Raw genomic sequence first — 20,411 nt, 5'->3', positions numbered from 1 at the left:
AGGAGGGAAACCGTTCGTTAAACCGACACAGGAATCCGTAGGCGGTAGCTAATTTTCAAATGTCAGGCTTACGAAGGAAGAATCTGTCGTTGACCTAGATAGCTTAATCGGTGAGATAGTCGGTTGATGGACGAGCCAAAGTTGAGATACCGATTTAGCGATCCGATTGACGAATCTCGTTAAAGTTTCACATCCTTATTCATTTGTTTCCTGTATTCATGGATGTAAATATTTTTTAGAGAAATATTGCATCTTATTCTTATTAATTTTCATTCAGAGATATCAAACGAGTTTTAAATCCTTTTCTTTCTATCTCGGATCCTTTATCTACGATTTCGAACGAAAATCGATTTAAAAAATTAGAGAAGAAGAAAAGAAAAATTAGAGAGAAGAAAATTAAAAGATTTAAAAAATATTCTTCAATCCCATCTTCTTTAATTCTCCAAATTATACTTTTCCAAACTTTCCACGAAAAATTCACCCTCGAATATAAGATACCTAATCCTCTCCACTCGAGTTCTAAAAAAGCCTCCCCGAAATCAAAAAAATAAACGAAAAGAAGGAGAGAAAAACCAAACTTACGATCGAAACAAGTAAACCCACCCCAAATTCAAATGCGATTCGGCCACCCAAGCATCTCCACCACGTGGCGATATATCCAGAGCATTTGGGGAGCATCGTGAACGACGCAAAAAGGGGAGGGTCAAGAGAAGATCGGCCGAGGGGTAACTTTCGCAGCAATTTCCTTTCGTTTTGTTACGGATGGGAGTTGCACTCGTACGTGTATAAACGCACAAACCTTCGCCTGCTCGCCCCTTATCCACGAGGGGGTGGTCGATGCACGAGTGAATCATCGTGCTGGGGGGTCGGTGGCTCCCTTAACAAGATACGAGAAGGGTGCACAGGCGGTGATAAACACCGTCGAGGTCCGGCACATTCGGGAACAATAAAGGAACGCCACCCTCGTTTCAGGGGTGGCGAGCTGCCTTCCCTGACTCGCGAATATTGCCTCGACTCGTCTCAACGCAGAGGAGGGAGGGTGGCTCGACGCGAAATCTTCGTGAACGATGGATCCTTGTTTATTGCAAATAGAGAAGCTACGGATGCTCGACGACGATTAAATTGCTTGCACGCTAAGAATAGTATACATATATATATGTGTGTGTGGATGAATCGGTTACTTTATGTTCATTTTGGTACGGAATTACGCCGGTTGTTAATCTTTTCGGGATGAATTTCCTATTTTTTTCCGCTCGTCATCCTCGTCGAGGGCCGATATCGATCGATTCCTCTTTCTAATTAATTATTGTGATTATTTTTTTGAATAGGTTTTTTATATTTTAGAATATATTTTCCTTTCGGAGAAGAAGTTTCGTAAGGTAATTTGTACACCGGGTAAAAATACTATGGCATACTTGTGATTTCTGGTTTTCAAGCGGTGGAATAAATTTCGTGCTCCGCGAAACGAGGAAAAAGCGTTTGTAAATGGTATTCCGGGATTTCTCTTTGAAAACGCGAGTTGAAGGATAATTTTTGTGAAAATTCTTGTTAATTTTAACGAGCTGAATTCTTATTTGCGCATTTTATTCACAAATAATAAAGCGATATCATAGGAGATATTCCCGCGTAAAAAATTTGCAATTTCCCAATTAAGCAAAATCTCCAATGATTAGAATAAGAAAGAAAATTGAGACAGCCTCTCTTAAACACCCATTTTATAAATAAATTCCTTATGCATATATGCCAAGGGGTTAAAGTATCGCCTAATTTAAACGGCACCGAACCAAGTAATCCGAGAGAAACAGCCCGAAAATTCCCTACGTTCACTAATTTCACTCTGTTTGCGTGTCGAGTTGCCGAATTGTTCTGTGAAATCGGTATCCAGCCAACGTTCTATCAATTATAGCTGCGTCAAGGCCCTGGGGAAATCCAAAGCAGATAGGTAGAGAGAAGAGAACAGGGAGAGAACGCGTATACAATCGTGTGAAATAATCAAAGTGCGTGCACCCTCCTGCTAACGTTCCCTGCGACAGATCCGTATATATTTCGAAAACACATAATCCTTCGAAACTACACCACAAATATATTAACTACACCACGAATATTACTCTCTCGAATAACGGTACTAAAATTTTACAATCTTTCAATTCGTCCATTTTCGAATTTCATCCTTCCTCATAATTTTAAGTAATAAAAATACTATAATTCATCGCGTGAAAATGAAAATTTCAATCAAATTCAATCAAATTTCAATCGTTCGAACAACAATCCTCTTCCTTCCAATTAACACGATTTCGGGCAGGGATCCGCCGCTTGACCAAACGAACAAACAGGGAGACGCGGTTGTTTCGTTAAAAGCGTGCATTACCACCCCGGTGGAAAGTTTATACGCGAAGAGCGTGCGGAAGGGCGTACGGAGTGGCGTACTTCGTCGGCTGAAGGCCCGAACGAGGGACAAGAGCGAACTTATACAGAGAGCCGTGGCGAAACTTCCTCGTCTACTTCGCGGGCATAAGTTGTACTCGAGCAACGTGAATATAAATGAGACTAACGAGCTCTCTGTGATGCCGGTAATGACGGTAGATTGCTGTCGGAACAAGCGGTCAGCCGGATTCCACGACTTGCCGTTGTCACGACTCCAAACGGGCCCCGCTTCGCTGTTATATCGATCAATGTGTATATTATTAGCAATGGGATTACCTTGGCAATGGGGGCACGCTTCCTTTATAGATTATTATTCAGCAGAGAGGGAGAATAAGTTTATCGTTTTCTTTTTTTTGAAACAGCGAGAGATGTTTTATGGAATGGTGGAAAGAAAAAAAGTGTTAATTTTTTCTTCATTTTTTGTCATACGTGTAACGCGATAATTTAATCCGTAAAAGCTATTATGGATGAAATTTCATACCGGGCAGATATTGGTTTAACGTGATATCCTTTGACGATAAATTTTCGAGAGTTAAAAGATCAATTTAACAGCTATTTCATACGATGTAATATTGACTCAATTTGCTATTAATAAATTCCTTGTTTACATAATAGAGATTGACGTACGGGTATGGATGGATTTAATATCGATCTCGATCAGGTAGTAGGGATCACCGGATGTTAATAATATTTCCTTTCGGAAAATATTTTATATTATATACTACCTTTTTCGAAAGGAATCTTGGAATAATTCGATGGATATCTATGCATATACCTCGATTGAATTAAATTAAACACCAAGAAATATGTATATGTGTGTGTCTGTATCCAACAAGTTTCCAACGATATCGGATATTCCGATCGTGGACCACGATCTCGAATAGGCAACGTGACACTGACAGATGATTGGTTGTGACTTTGCCTATCCAAAACTCTATTTCGAATTTAGATCGCATTTATCTCGTTGGCCAGGTATCTCGCAGGCATAAATTTCGTGTAATCTCTTAAATAAGAAAAAAAACGTATCTATCGATACACTTTTATATAAATGAGGATATAATTTGCATTTCGATACGCGTATTCAATAATCGTTCAAACGATACATCGAATATATTCTGAATTAAACAACGTTCGAATCGATTCGAATCTGAAACGCCTTCAGATATCTTCTTCTCTATGCGAGATACGATGAAACAAATATCGCTGATAATACGTGATACGTAACGAGCGGGACAAGCGAGGTAAATCGAAGTCTGGCGCGGCGTAACGTAACGTCATATCATTAATCATCGTCCATCGGTGAGCAGCAACACGAACATGAATAATTGGCTCCCCTTCCCCCTGGGCCAATTACCAAGGGGAGCGAGCGGGGTTCCTCTGCAGCGGAGGATCCGTGTAAAAGATTATCAAAGAAATTGTTTCGGGGATAAAGGCGGTAATGGGACAAGGAGGGAGAGTGGGGTGTGGGACAGCATCTTAGGGGCGATATTGATGGACTTTCGAGAGGAGACGTCGCGATAAGAAAACTCGAGGATCAAACGCGTTTTGCAACGTCTAAGAAAGAGGAGGATAGAAGAAAAACAATCGTGGAAGATAAAGGGGAAACGGAGACTCTTTATCTTTCGATAAATCTGAGAAAAATTAAAAAACGGAAAAGGTGGAAAAAAAACGGTCGATACATAGAAAGATGGAAACATCAAAGAATAACCGACTGTTATTTCAGAGAATCGTTATTGACAATGTAATATCGAGATAATATTGCTTCGAGGAATGTGTGCAATAAAATGTGACTGAATAGCAATATACGCGTTTTCTACAGCTAATTATACGGTTACGACTTTTAATGACGTCGAAGTATAATGTAAAATTTATACTACGCTCGATACTCGAGAAATGATGGAGAGAGGAAAAAAAAAGAGAAAGAAGAAAGAAGAAGAAGAAGAAGAAAAAAATTGAGCGTATACGTACGTGTACGGTAAATTATTCTAGGCTTCGCCTTCCAAGTGTGACGAATTGGAAAACAAGCGAGATCTACCTATACATCGATAATATCTCTCGCGTACAAGCTTATTTCCTTCCTTCGACGTTTGAAACCTGCTCTGTACACACGTAGATATACATGTAGACTAATGACATCCATTTTACTCGTGAACGATACTACGGGTGAATTTTTTTAAAAGCGGCGAGAACGATCGTTGTTGTATTTTACAAAACTATTGCGATACTCGCGCGGTTCTAACACTCCGTTTAATTTGTTCCCCCCCTTGTAAACTGAATCCTTTCCAATTTATCATTCCAGGCGCAGAAACTCGTTCAAACGAACATTTGTTCCATTTAACCTCGAGATTTTGAGTTATGGAGATATATATATATATATATATATACATATACATATACATATGCAGCAGTTTGCAGTAGTTTTCGCATAAATAGAAGGAGCGCTTTAAGAATTCTCCATTTTCGAAGAAAATATTAAAACGTCCAACGTTAAATTTCTAACTTAACCGAAAATCTAACCATTCTTTCTACTATCCTTTGCTATTCCACGCTATGTTTTGTCCATCTCGAAAACGAAACTGGGGAAGCAAAAGTTGGGTAACAAAACTTTCTCCCTTCTCCATCTTTTCTATATCCTTAACGAGGAAAATTATTAGATAAAGATCAGAGCCTCGTTATTAATCTCCATAGAAACTTAATTAATTTCCTTCACAGCTAGAAGATAGAAGATAAGAAACTTTATCACAATTCTCCGCAAAAAAAAAAAGAAGAAAAAGATTAATTAATCAATAATCAGATTCGAAACTTGTGTAAAATATTCTCTTATCGTACGAAAATCGTCGGAAAGATAATATCAAGCATCGCTAATCCGTGCACGGAAATTTCACGAAATTTCACGATTATGCAATTAACCCAGGCCGAGTTTCATCACGAGATTCAACGTAAGCAACTAGGCCTACTACACGGCTACTGTGTCTCTCGATTCGTGCGTACAAGTCGGCTCGGCAAGCACGCGAGACCTGGTATCGGCCCGCGTGCTTCCGTACACGGGACTTCATATCGCGTGTATTCCAGAAATAACGCGAAACTTCTTCGCGAGGCACGTAACTCGACTAGTAGGGAACAATGCCGTCGAGGCGAGGTAGGCCTTATACCTTATACATAAGGTGATCCAGAAATAGCTACGCGATGAAAATGCGCAAAAATGAACAAGAAAAATTCAAAATGGAAAATTTCGGAACATCATTGTTCCTTCGTCATCGAAAGTTCTTGAAAGTTCTGATATCAGACACGTGGAAGAAAATATATATAAAGATATGTTTTAGAAGATGTTAATAACGTCGATAGAGAACTCGTTTTGTAAGTATTTTATAAATAATTGTAAATTTTTATAATTTTGACGAACGTGATTGAAGAAATGTTAATTTCATATAATTTCAATTTTTTATAATTGAGATTCGATATGAAAAATATAACGTATTCAGGGTTAATAATACTTTTTTTTTTCTTTCGCGTGTACAGATTCGTTTCAAGAAGAATTTTTGAATCAGCCTGTATATACACACACGCGCGACACGCGTGTGCATGCGCGGGAAGCAAGGTAGCTGGAGCCTTTCGTTCCACTCGTGTCGTTACACTCGTATCCTTTGCTTTTATACCGAGGCTTTATGGCCGGTGATAAAATTCGCGAGCTGCCTCGACAAACAAAAGCGGGCATGACGAGTTTGAACGTTTCAAAGAAACCGATAAAGTGGATTTCCCCTGTGGTGCCCTTTATCGATTCCTTGAGACAATCGTCGGCAACTCGATCGTGAAAATTCGTACGAGGATTCAAGTAAAGGATTCAGAAATGTTTCGATCTGTAAAAGTATCGTAAAAGTAAAAGTATCGCGTGATACATGATCCATTACACGAAAGAAAGGGAAAAGATGTTTCATCTTCCTGAATTCCGTGAATAACAATTTAAAATTAATGACGCGTTATTAAAAAATTCGAGAGATAAATAATAAGGTAGCAAAACTATCATAAATCCGAGATCATAAAAGGAAGCCATAAACGCCTTTCGAAGGATCTTTTATCTCGATCACATTCTACTTCGTATATCATATCTTCCTATTTTCCACGATAAAAAAAAAAAAAAAAGGAACAGTGACAGAATTCCCTTCGCGTATCACTACACGTTCATAGAAATCCGACAATTTTATCGAATACTCGTACTACCCTCCCGACACGTTCCTCATCCCTACATCACCCCACCACGTTCTCCGACCTACGATAATAGAGACGAAATGGGGAAAGACCCTCTTGCTAAGCCGGGCCGGCTTAGCCCGGCAAGCGTCGAATCGAGCCGTTCGACAAATTCTTTTCCTCCTCCGCGTACTTGAAACGCCGCACAATCGAACGAACCACACTCCTCTGTCTACGTGCCAAGTACAACATCCATCGTTCCGTGATTTACTCGCAAAAAAACGACGCTACGTCGTAAAACGAATCGTAAACGATCGTAAGCCGCTTTGGTAGATACGAAAACGCACTTCTCCAAGTGGCTGACAAAAAAAAAACCGAGTCGCTCGTTTAAAACCGAGAAACACCGATGAGGTTCGTTCACGTAAGACGATCCACCGGTATAAAAACAAGCGGAGGTGGGGGAGAGAAGGAAGGGGAAGAGATTAGCGATATACCCAGTGGCGCACTGGCGTGTTTTCGAATTAGCGGAGGGAGGAGGGGAGGAGAGGAAGGCTTATTATCGTGAACGCAGCTGTGCACTCTATATAATCCAACCGAGCTTTCCACGACTGTAGATAACCGCACAAGAAAGCGGGGGTGCACACGCCTCCCACCCGATCCAACGCACGGTTATTGTTTCTTAATTTAAAACAACGATTTCCTGTCGCGCCATCGTAGAAACTAGACGCCACCCGTTCAAAGTCGTGCGTACTCGAGTATAGGAGTATAGTGTGACTGGCTCGGCTTCATTCATTCGTTTCCTCGTTTGGAACGAGGTTACATGGGGTCAGCTATGCGTGCGGAATACGCGTAGGCTTCTTTCGAGTGTCGGTCAACGACACATTGTCGCCTCGAAATAATCATGTATCGCGTAGACCAAGGATCGAACGTCGGGAAGATTATTAGAAGATTAAGGTTGGTGTAATGGAAAATATATCCCCAGTGTGATTTGGCTTATATGGAACACTTGTATGAAATCATACGAGATGGAATATTGAACGATGGAAAGAATGATTTGAAGTATCGTTAATTTTGAAATTAAAAAGTGAGGATATATGTAACATATTTCCATTACGAAAATCCTGTACAATTTTTGTGAATTTAATGCGAATATTTGATAATGTATTCAATGATAATTCTTGAAAAAAGAAATAATTTAATCACGATGGCATAATAATTAAACGATTATACATTTTTGTTGTGTAAAATTCGATTCGATGAAATTTTTCTGTAACTTTTATTTAAGAATTATTATACAAAAGAAGTTACGTACGAAAACTAAATATAAATTATGTTTTCTTTTCCCTGACATACTTAAATTGTCGACAACGGTTAAAATTTTAAAAGACGAGAAAAATATGACGAGGATATTTTTAAAACGACAATTTCAATAGAAATTCTTCGTCTTCCCAAAAAAAAAAAAAAGTTCAAACGACAAACTTCGCAACCAGTGCGAGTCCATGTGTGCGAGACACGAAAAGAATAAAACGTGACGAACGTTACTTTTCCCTGTATATAATTGAATATATAATTATATGTAATACGTGTCTCGAGTGAAATTCGCAGGCGGCAATAATTTCGAGAGAAGTTTCTCTCGAATCGACAAAACGAAAATTAGCGACACGTTGAAAGAGCGCCGATTCCGTCTTGACCTCGGTGTGCTCGCGCAACCGTTTCAACGACAATAAACTTACTATTTGAATATCCCCGCGAAAAAATGGGAACGCCGATGTTTCTTTCTTTCCTTTTTTTTTTTTAAATATTCCTCCATTTGGAACGAAGGGAAAGGCATTCATTACGAGGGGAACGATCTCACGAGCGCCTCGTAATAACGCGTTATTCGAGGCGAGACTGGTCGGAGCTATTAATTTTTTTTTATTTTTACGACGCGATTACCGTCACCTCCAACTCAATTGATCCATCCGCGCTTTTTACCTTATCTTCATTGCACACCAATTTTCAACGATCCGATTTCGTTGCGAAAAAGATGTAAGAACAAAGAGAAACGCGTCCAAGATGGGGAAAAATAAAGGAAAGGAGGAGTAAAGAGATAGATAATGGAGGAGAGATGGAGAAGGGATGAAGACAGAGAAGACAGGTCTACGTAATTTCCACGTTATTAATCAGCTCCCGAGTTCTTCTGGAAGCATTCTCATTTGAGCCCGTTTCGTGGCCTCGCATCCCGTGGTCTTTGCTTAATAATCGCAAACCCAGATTACTTTAAGTGGTTCAACATTTATCTGAAACTTACTTTTGCAAAATTCTCGGTGTGAGCGAGGCTCTGTCTTGGAGGGAAAATAACGGTGAAATTAGTAGTTGATAACGTAAACGATCCAGCCGGCTTTGTAAACGCTGTTATATTTAATTGTGAACAGCAGGAGATTAAAGATAGAGAAATGAAAAGGAGAGGAGAGATGTGCAGCGTAGTTTTACCAAATGGAATAAACGGCTTACGGCACGGTTCTCTCGTAAATTCTATTTCGTTTGATTGAACGATTATACGTACGTCTTTTATTTTTTCTAACTATATATATATGTGTGTGTGCGTTTATGTATATAAATATCGGTGTAAATAATAATCGGTGAAACCGTGTTTAATTTGTATGTTGCATTACAAATGACAAATTAATTAACACGATTCGGGTTTAATTATATGCCATTAATTTTGTATACATTATAGGGAATTACATTTAATTATCATATGTTACTGCGCGCTTCTCAGAACATCGCGATAAATTATTACGATAGCTAATTAAACTTACGAAATTACTGTCAACTTCCGAAGAAAAACGCCTTTTGACACAATTATAGACCGCGGTAATTTATAGTTTGTAATATTTATAGTTATTGTGAATGTATATACGATTTTTTTCCGTTTAAATTATTTACAAGCTTATTTAAAAAGTTATGAACTCGAGAGTAAGAGGGAGAGATATATATTTTCCCTCCGTCTCGAATACGGATAATGTCAACATTCCGTGAGCAACGACGGCGAGACGAAAAGGAAGGCGAAGAGAGGAGGCGAAGAAAAGGCGGAAGTAATGTACGCGCGCATCTTATAGAAAAATCTATCTTTTACGTTACAATATCCTTTAAGAGCTTTCTACACACTCTCGGCACCATATAATACGCAAGAGTTTGCGAAATGCATGTTTGATGCAAAATATTCCATCTCGTATCTTCAATTTGTACGAGTTTCTTATGAAGAAGCCGGCAAAACGATTTCATATTTCACCCACGTCGATGCGCATTTTACGTCCCGATTTTTCCATCAATTTTTCAGAGCAAAAAAAAAAAAAAAATCTATCGACTGTATTTCCTTTTTCTTTCGTATAGCTCATGTATACATAAAAAAGGAAAATAAAAAAATCGCACAGAAACTTCAACACCTTCTTCTCGATACCTGTTGCAAAAACAGGTAACAAAGCTGCGACATCTATTCAACCGGAACATTCCATTCTTTGAAAATGAACATTATCGAAACGAGGATATGCTCTGAGAATACACGAAATGCATTTTGTAAGATACTTATATTGGAAAATTTTATTTTATTCAAACTATCGAATAAAATACAAAGAAGAAGAGAGAAAGAGAAGATTTTTCAACAAACGATCGGTATAAATATATATTATTCACTGCATTTTTCACACGTTTTCACACGAGTCAATAATAAAATTCTAATAGAATTATTCAATTCGTTCGTCTTAAATAATACATACATACATATATGTATATGTACAAATTACAATATCGAGATAAGAAGCTAATCCTAGCTAATGCGAGATAGTTTATGAATGTTAACGAGAATGGCAAAGTGGCGACTTTCTCTTGGCGTAAACCATGCATATAATCGTCATATTGCACACCATGAATTTCCACATTTTCCGCGGCGCTATTAAACCCGGTAATACGGCGAGTAATATTTCATTTCCGGCAGTTTCCTCGATTACGGTCGTGCACAGATAAGGTTCAAATATTTATTATTTCTTCCTGTTTAAAGAGGGAACACGTTCGAACATTACTGGCAAATACGTTTAATTCTTAATTAATTCCTCGAGAGACGTGCATTCACACGTTGTCTCGCAATTTTAATTTCTCGAGTGATAATATTTCCTTTCCTCTTCTTCCTTTTTTTTTTTAATTTCATGCGTGGCATATTTATCCTCGAAAACGATATAAACGAAAGTGTGAAACACGAGTATGATTCGCACGATTAGCAATTTGATTTGAACTCATACCCATCTCATTATTCTTGGACGATGGCAATGATGGATCGAAAGTATTCCTAGTTTAATTCGCAAAAAAAAAATTACTGCGCCGCGTTGCTAACAAGCTAACAATCGAATAAAAAATAATGAATTAATTCTATTACGAAATTGTCGATATTCGAATGGAAGAAAAATATGTTAAATATATTGTTAAAATACAATTTTAACAGTGTATGACACGTCATTTGTATTTGTCCATTACCGTTTAAATTCTGCAAATATTCGGCTCGTGTTACATTTGCCAGTTTTTTTTCCCTCCCCTCCCCAATAATTTTTACTGCATTCGAAGCAAATAAAAATTTCAAATAAAACGTAATATCTGTGATTGCATCTATATTCAACAGAAGAGAATACAAAAAATTAAACGAATCAACGCGAAACGCGTTAAACAAATTATTATTATAAAATTATTACTCTAACATATAACGATATAACCGGTGAACAATTAAAATTCCCAATTTATACGAGCAACGAAAGCCATTCCACGTGCTCGACCACGTTACGCGAGAAATAAGGAATGAAACTTCCAACTTGGAATAAAATAAAGTTTCGCACAATCGAAATCGTCGAACCATAAAAGCGTGTGTAATATATCGATCGCTGCTGGGTTCTTAATCGTGCCGAAAACTTCGTTAGAGGGATATATGGAACGAACGTTTTCCAACAATTCATGGAACACTTGTCTGGGTCGGGTCAGGCTATTTCTCTCATTGCGTTTCGCGAAAAAATTTGTCTTTTCTTCGCCGTGTGCACGTGTTTAGTCCTCGCCTTTTTCATGCTCTGGTTACGATACGGAGTGGAGGCGAGTTTTACATCAGATTGCACCGGCCTCTTACAACCGTTTAAAAGACAGCTAACGAGACAGTTCGACAACGTGGCACGAACTGCAAAACGATTGATTTTCAACCCTTGCGATTCGTTTAAATTGATATCAAAAAAGTATTAATGATGGTAAAAATATAATTAATCGTTTTTACCGAATGCGAATATTTTTTTATGAAAAATAAACAGATTATTTATGTAAAATTAAATTTTTGAAGGAATGAAAAATTTGCTTAGTCCATCCTATATAAATTTTTGTTGACAAAATTCAATTTTGCATAAACGTATAAATATCCGCAGTTTATCATAGAGAAGCTGAGATATGACACGAAGTAGCGAATGCATTAATGTATTAATTAAAAAGGATTAATTTTTCAGCGTAGAAAAATGGATCTAAAAAATGGATCTAAAATATGGGAAAGAGAGAATCATTTTTCGCGAGATGTTCATAACGTAACAAACGGGGAGAAGAGAGATAAGTGGATAGAAGCGAGAACAAAAGCGAGGATAACGGTAGCAGAAGATCGATAATTCGTATCGACGTCGTAAAAGAATATATTACACCGATAAAAATCGACATCTCGGACGATTAAGACGGGTAGAGAGTAAAGAGTAGTAGCCTAGAATTCGAGCGGGTCCGTTTATACCACTGTGGTGTTTCTCTCCTTCATAAAATTAGCCTTTGTCACTTTGGGATCAGCACTCTCGCCGAGGTTGAATTAAGAACGTGCCAGCTGTTCCCGTGTATTAGAGCCCGGGACCATCGTTGTCGCCTTTATACACCCAACGATCTTTTATCAAGCATTTATTGCCCTGCTCGAATTTACGATATCCTTGCTCGCCGATTGTTAAAAATTTTACGAGTGCAACACGATTTCAACTAATTGTAATTTCTTTGATGGACAAGCTTACGTTTTTTCGAGGATGAGATCGTTAAATAATGGGATAAATATTTTTTGAAAAAGAATCATTCTTCGACGAAGGAAAGAGATTCGATCGATGATCTCAACTAGGAGATAAGAGAAAACAGATGAAATGCTCTGAAAAATTTCTCAAAGAGGAAATTTTTTCCAAGAAGCAATTTAACTAATGGGCTAATTACGAAAGTGGCATAAATATCCACCGAAGAAGAATCAATTATTCTCCTATGACTCGGAATCGAGCTAGTTCGTTCATTTATCATGATAAAGAACAGACGACAAATCCAAAATTTATTAAGAAAGAAATCCACCAGTATAATTCAATGAATATATATATATCATTCTGGTTGGATCTTTAAAATCGAAATAGACGAGTTAAACGAAAACGAATGGATTATCCCGAAGAATGGCTTTAGAACTCAGCCAAGAATTTCGCCATTTATCGCGACGAATAGAACAAATCCAAAATTTTTCGAAGGAAGGAAGAAATAATCGAATCCGGTAATCGGCTTCGAAGATCAATTGTCCCGCTTTGGGAAACGTCATCTCGATAAAAAAAAAAAATCGAGATCATAAAACATCTGTCCTCGCCTCGCCAGTTTTTCAATCCTCGGCATTGTCGGGCTGAATCATGACTGGGTCAATTGGACATCGATTCCGTCGCCGCGAACAGAGTGTATTAATCAGTGGTTATCTCTGATGCTTGGGTCGTATCCGTTCGAGCAACGTTTCTAGAACGGATAATGGATAATCGTCGGCCACCTGTCCCTGTCGTAATCTCACGAGGTGTAATTAACGAAGCCTCGTTAACATGCGGACTAAGACAAGAGGTCAAAGCACCCGTGGAAACTACGCGCATAAGCCTTTAACAACGTATCGTCTCTGCCTGCCTACCTAATAGTTCGCCTCGAAAACGACTCTCGATACACGGATCCGTGGCGATGGACCTTTTTACACGCTCAAATCTTATCGATGGGACAAATTTGGTCGGTCCCTGTTTGCACGACACTGTATATCGACCGGTTTGACGGAAATAATAATAAATGAAGACAGTAAAAGAAGAAAAAAGGTTACGAAAACACGATAAGTCAATTTCTGTTGATTTTTTTTTTATTTTTTCGCGTTTTTTTGATTTTTGATTAGGCGGTGCGATATGGAGAGAGAGAAAGGAACAACCTGTTAGAGGAAAAGATACGAATTAAAGAAAAAAATGGAAGAGTTGTGCTCATCTCGAAAATTTTGTTAGGTATATATATTTCTAAAAAATGGAAGCATATAGATATTTTTTAAATGTTCAAAAAAATTTAAATAGGATTTAGTAAAATTGTATATATATTTTTATATATGATGTTATGTTTTAAATAAATTTTAAAAAAATCGTATTTTTCCCTTGAAAAGTGATCCTCGAATGAAATTAAAAATTGGGAAAAATTGAAATATTTTCGTGTATCGAATTTTATATTTAATTTAATAGATGATAAAATATCTATATACTTCACTTATACGTCAATTCATTTGTTTAAGAAAAAAACAGTGATATGCAAATTTATGGTTAGATACATAAATTTCTATTCTAATTCAATGTTGGTTATTAATACGAATTTAATACGGACTTGTCGAGTTTATCAAGAATTAATTGCAAACAAGAAATTATGTTCTTTGTCAAAACATATTGCTCGATAGCAATTAGAAAATTGCCCAATAAAATAAAACAAAATAGTCGATGATCGATTGTATTATACAAGCTAGAGAATTTATAGAAGTATTAGAATTTTAACGACACGATATTTCTTTATTTTTGACATTTATCGTCCTTTTAAATTATTCAGAAGTGTTATTTAGCTATTTCGATTAAAATAATTATTATCCAGATGAATTCATAAATAATGTAATATAATTATTGACTTTATATACAGCATATTGAAACACAAAAAAGTTTATTATTATACTGACCAAAATACTGACTATATGAATTTCAAAAAAGCACGAAATAAACAAATACGATAAAATGAAAAATGAAAAAAAAATATTGTTTATATTTAAAGAGTTTAAAATATCGTTCAAATATTTTGTATTCATCGTACTTTTATAATCTTTCGTAATTAAAGAAAAATATTTTTCATATTCATTTTTCCACATATTCGATTTCATATTTTATTAAATAAAGAACTGTGGAAATAAAATTCTCTCTTTTCAATTTTTGAAACTAACCATCTTTTGTTATCTCGTATCTATCTTATATCGTTTATAAGTGCCATCTATTTGATATTTATCGAATAAAAGTGTATGCAATATATATTTCCGTTCCTTTATATTCGTGTAATTTCAGAATACTATCTATACTATTTAGAAAAAAAACAAAATGGAAGAAAATTATTTCTTTCAACGTCTCAAAATGCTAGGACAATTTATCTAAAATACGCAATGATACGATCTATCTATCTAAAGTAATATGGTCGAGTCTCGAAACATGCGCGTTTAAAGGGTAATGAAATATGGGATTCTTTTAACGCTACGATCTATCCACTTTAAACGTCGCAGTTGTGAGCGAAAGAAAAAGTTTGCCCATCGCCTGACGAATTCCAATGTTTCTTCTCCGGGCAACGCGGTACACGGTGAAAAAAATTTTTCGAGAACTGGTTTTTGAAACTAAGAAACTCGTTCCGACATAATAGAGTGGCCCGAAGGATTTCAACGTACATACGTGGAAAGGTGCACATTCGTTAAGCCACGACACGGATCGGTCTCGTTCGCCATTAATTTAATGCGAATAAATATCGCATCTATCATTTTCTCCCCTTCTCGCCTTTCCCGTTCTCGCGATGAAAAAAATAACATTCTCGAGTTAGTAAAACAGCAAGCACTGTGAAACAACATTTTCAACAAATCCTAGAAAGAAATTTTGCATGTTGTATTCGTTTCGCATTCTTCCGACTGTGTCAACGTTAAATTTTTATTCTCATCCTATGCTATTTTCTTATTCGAATATAAAGAAAAGACGTTATTAAAAATTTCTCCGCGCCTCTCCTTCTTTTTATGCTTTCATCTCTTTTTTTCTTTACTTTTACGAGTTACTTGACAACACAAAGCAATGAACAAAGAAACCGAATAACCGAGTTTGTTGACATTGCTTGCGAGACGAGCACGTTCACGATACCCTCAGTAAAAACATCGCATTGCTAAGGTTCGTCAGGCTAAACAAACGGTTCAGGTGTATCTGTAAATCTAAAATTCCCAGAATCGCCAAACGCCATCTGCGTCACAAAACGGAATTTCGTTTATTGTTATGGGAATACACTGCCAGATCAATTTAAAAAAAAAAAAAAAAAAAATTCGCAACAAACGTATACGCGTTCATATTCGATATCGTATTGCGATTCGAATGCGAAGAATCGATGTTTTTTCCCCCCCTTTGATACGGTTTAATCGAAGATATAAATATAACGCAAGTTTTGATAGGTCATTCAAATTTGTCAATGATACAAAGAAACCGTTTTTCGAGATTTCATCATCATATCGCGAATTTCAATATTTTCGATTCCGTAATAAATTTAAAGATAAGAAACATAGATTACACGAAAACGAATGTCTTGCGTCAAATTTTTTCCTTAAATCGATAATTTTCTTTCTCGCGCCATAAAACCATGATGCTTTGGATCAACGACGCCATTTTGTGTCTTACGCGATCGAAACATTCAGTCGATAAATTTGAAAATTCTGCATCGAATTAACGATAATTATGACTTTGTACGTTGAATCTAGCATCGAACACGTGAACTGAGCATCTTATATCGAATATTTTTCACGAGAAATGGGTATAAATGTACGTATATCCTCGACTATCTCGCATTCAAATGTTTCGAGACACTTGTATGAATATGGGACGCACCTTTTCGAATGTCGAGCTTCACTCCGGCTCCCCTTTTCCTCACGGTTCCCGTCGTCCGTTGCTTTAGATTCACGTAATCCAAATCGAGGTAGTTGATGGCGTAGATTCGAATAAACACTGTGTCCGAATCTCACAACGCTCCGTTTCGAGGTAACGCTCACTGAACTCAATCGAAGTGCGTACACGCGACGAAGAAACGAAACCACCGAATCGTAATTCGCTTATTTTCCACTGTCACACCGAATATTCCACTGTATATCGAGCCCGTGCACACGAATTCACACGCGATCAAAACAAAGAAAAGCACGACACACCGGAGAAGGCCGCTTCCACGTGTAAGCCGGCGTCCACTGGAAAAGAGCGTCCGTCACGTCGGAGCGGCAAGCCGAAACTAGCGCGCCGCGCGGCAGTCAAGGAAGGCGAGCCTAGCAGGCCTTTCTACCCTCTCTCTCTCTCGCACGCCGCCTTTCCCACTCTCTCTCTCTCTCTCTCTCCCTTTCTCTCGTCCCCATCTCTCTTTCTCCCTTTCGCGACGCTTCTCTCTCTCTCTCTCCCCTCTCTTTTTCTCGCTATTCCGTTTCTCTATCTACCCGGTGTCCTCCTCCCCTCTACGGACCCAGGGTTCCCCTTCACGCGCAATCCCTTCCTCTCTGCACGGTGTTCCACGGCCGACGACAATCCCTTCTCCACGAACGATCTCTTACACAGTCCAGCCAACCCGGTCCCTTTTCCAGCCGAGTCCCTCTAGTCCAGCACGAATATCCATCGTGTGTACCGTGCTCTTTCGCTCTCCCCACTTGGGAGAAGCTCGGCCACGATATGCACCGCTGTACAACAGTGCACGCAACTTCGGCAATGATGCTCTATGGTGTATACGTCGATTACCGTCATATTTCGAATTTTTGACGAATAGACAGCCTCTGTGCGAATATAGAGAATTTAAATTGATCTGTCTATAAATATGACTCATAATTGCAAGGTGAAACATGAATGGACAGGAATGAATTTAAGCCTATGTTTTCGTTCGTTTATCCCGATTCACGCTTCGAAACAATTTAGTCTGTCGTACAAGTATAATTTTCTTTTTAATCTAGATTTATCGAAAATTTTTAATTGTCGATTTTATAAATCGATCTGTATCATGCGCTCGGTTATTAAAAATATATATTATATCGATAAAAAGGAACGATTGCGCGTAAAGGATGAAAGTATAAATTTTATTTGGTTTATATTATTGCGTATATACGATACGAAGAAAAACGAGTTCGAATGTGAAATTTTCTACGATTATTTCGTCATCGATAAAATTTAGTACGATTTATACGATATCGATGTCCATTTTTCTGAACCGACAATACTGTACCGATGTCGCAACCGTGTTATTCATAGAGATATATTAGAGGCTTTAAGAATGCCTTGGCTATCAGTAAGGCGCCTCTAAAAGATGACTCTTTATGTCATATAACTTCATATCAGTGTTTGCGATTACAATATCTTACCGTTTCGAGAAATTGTCGATGACTAATGTCTACATCTGCTCACGATATTATAAGATTCTTTGTCATTCTCATTCAAGATATATTTTAAACTATCCTTTACATATTTATCCATAAAAAATTAATTTTTTACACATTATACATCATGATTTACCGAGGTAAAAATCTTTACGCAGGCTCTATCGCTCGATGAAAAGAAAAGCATCGAGGCAAGAAACATTTGCATAAATGCAATTTATCGATAGCGTAATAAAGAAACGTGTGCCGAACAAATATAAATTGGAAATAGATGTAATAAGTATAAATTGGTAATAAGTTTATTTGTCAAGATATTTTATGCAAATTTCATATTTTTAAAATTATTACCTACCGGAATTTTTGCTTTCACAAGTATTTCTTACGTGACTAAGAAAAATCTTCCAGTGTCTCTTACCCTCGGGCTGATTTCAGAATCAGTAAGCCTCTAGGATCGGTTTTAAACTCTTCGCTTATTTTTTGGACAGCCAATTTGTAAGGGAAAAGATCTCCAGAATTAACCAAGGTCTGCTTCTCTCTCTCTTTCTCTCTCTCCTAGTCATAACCATTATTTACAATCTCAATTTTCTTTTTATTACTGTCTCATGTTTCCACAGTTTTCTCTTATTTACCGCCTCGTTAGAACTGTCTCGTAACGAACTTATCGTATTAACAAAAGTCACGCGATTCATCGACCGATATATTGTCCGCGATATATTAAGAAGACACTCATTGTTGATTGCGTTAACGTTTCTGAAACTGATAAAACATCGAAACGTCAATCTCAATATCTTCTCAAATAATCTTTTTTTCAAAAATTTTCATATATTCCGTACTTTAATATCTGCTTTAATAAATATTTGGTGCATCCTCCTTTTCTTGCAGAAAATTCGTATCAAATTTTTTCTTTTTTTATTTTCAAAAACAGTTTTTCCTTCGTTTCGAATATATTACTTGTACTCTTTTTACAATTGATGAAGAAAATGTCTAATTATTTCTTCTTCGAGAAGAAGATAGATTCTGAAGAAACGCAATCACGATTTTGAAAATGTGTTCTGTTCCACCGGTGTTGTTCGCAACCGATCATAGCAACACCTATCGCAAACGCTAGTTATAGACACCGCCAACGATGGTAAATTGCGTCCGGATCTGAACAAACACGTGACCACACTACTATTTACTCCAGTAGTTGGTAGTGACTAGAGGTAACGGGCCGGCCATGTACCAGGAACTTGCAGGAAGGGTGTACAGATCAAAGACCCCTATATATTTCTCTCGTTTCCTCCTGCTCCCGGTTCTCAAGTATCCTCCTCTCCATCGGTTTGAAATCGTGTTGGGATAATGTTGCCCGCCTGGTCACATCCAAGTTTTCCCGGACGGTGTTCACGCTTAAGCGTTCTTCTTCCAAAGCGAATTTCCGTTAATTTGATCCTTTCCCAACAAGAGTTATAAAAAAAAAAAAAAAACGATTGCTCGCATTCTTCGGTTACAAATTATTTAATTATTTTCATCGTTGACACAGTGGCGGCAAAACCTGTAATTTAACGCGTTGTAATTAGAAGAAACATCGTAACAGGAAACTCGTAAGTGGAAAATACAGGATGAAATTCTCGCCGATTGGATGGAATCAAAAGTTGTTGGATCGATATGTAATAATTTCGTACGTGTTTTCAACACGCGTGAACATAATACAGTTTCAATTATAACAGTAATCGTGGTGATGATGATGATGATGATGATAACGGAAAACACAATCGAGACACACGCACGCATCTTTTCGGATAACTGTAAACTGAAAATAGTCGCGAAACATTTCGAATTTCACCGGCGAGAGAGAATTCATTTCCTGGTAGAGAATGCTCATTAAGATAACAGCAACTACGATCCACTAGCATTTTCAATGCATCCTGCGTCCCTCTAGCGGCCGACTCGTTATCCAACCAATTTGGCAAGCGAAAACCTTCGCGCTGTTTACGTCCAGGCTTCGAGTCGGTCCCTGCACCATCAACATCCGGAGTGAGGGAGAGGAGAGGAGAAGGGAGGGAGGAATCACGGCGAGGATGGCCTGGAAAAGGAGCGAGGCAGAGAGAAATAGGGATGGAACGGGACGGACGAGGAGGGTAAGAGAGGCGGCTGGATTTCTAGAGGTAAAGAGCGGTCAAGTCGGACGAGCCCAAGAGAGAGAGTCGAAGAATCGGTCGGCCATGGCACGACCAACCGCGGTACATACTCAAGGCTATCAACCTCTAAGCTTCCATTAACTGCTCCTCGCCGCCGGTGTGTGCGACCCCGTGTCCGTGTACACACGTCCAAAGGGTCATACCCATTCCGTACCATTTTACATTCGATGCCC

The 20,411-nt window shown here is 37.8% G+C and overlaps 1 protein-coding gene across 11 annotated transcripts in view; it reads right to left on the bottom strand.

Annotated features, from left to right (window-relative positions):
- LOC411157 (fat-like cadherin-related tumor suppressor homolog) overlaps nucleotides 1–16,945 on the bottom strand; it is a 511,957-nt gene extending 495,012 nt beyond the window's left edge. For 10 of the 11 annotated variants that reach the window (XR_003304828.1, XM_026441195.1, XM_026441194.1 and 7 more), the window contains exon 1: nucleotides 16,548–16,944. The gene's annotated coding sequence lies outside the window, so the exon portion shown is untranslated. Of the gene's footprint in view, nucleotides 1–16,547 lie in introns of all 11 variants that reach the window. The other variant, XM_026441203.1, reaches the window with a different exon arrangement.
- Between the last annotated feature and the right edge of the window lie 3,466 nt (nucleotides 16,946–20,411).

The sequence above is a fragment of the Apis mellifera genome, linkage group LG6, assembly GCF_003254395.2.
Source record: "Apis mellifera strain DH4 linkage group LG6, Amel_HAv3.1, whole genome shotgun sequence".
NCBI classification, from domain to species: Eukaryota; Metazoa; Arthropoda; class Insecta; order Hymenoptera; family Apidae; genus Apis; species Apis mellifera.
The sequence above is the reverse complement of the archived record's forward strand: the minus strand, read 5'-3'. Positions and strand labels throughout refer to the sequence as shown.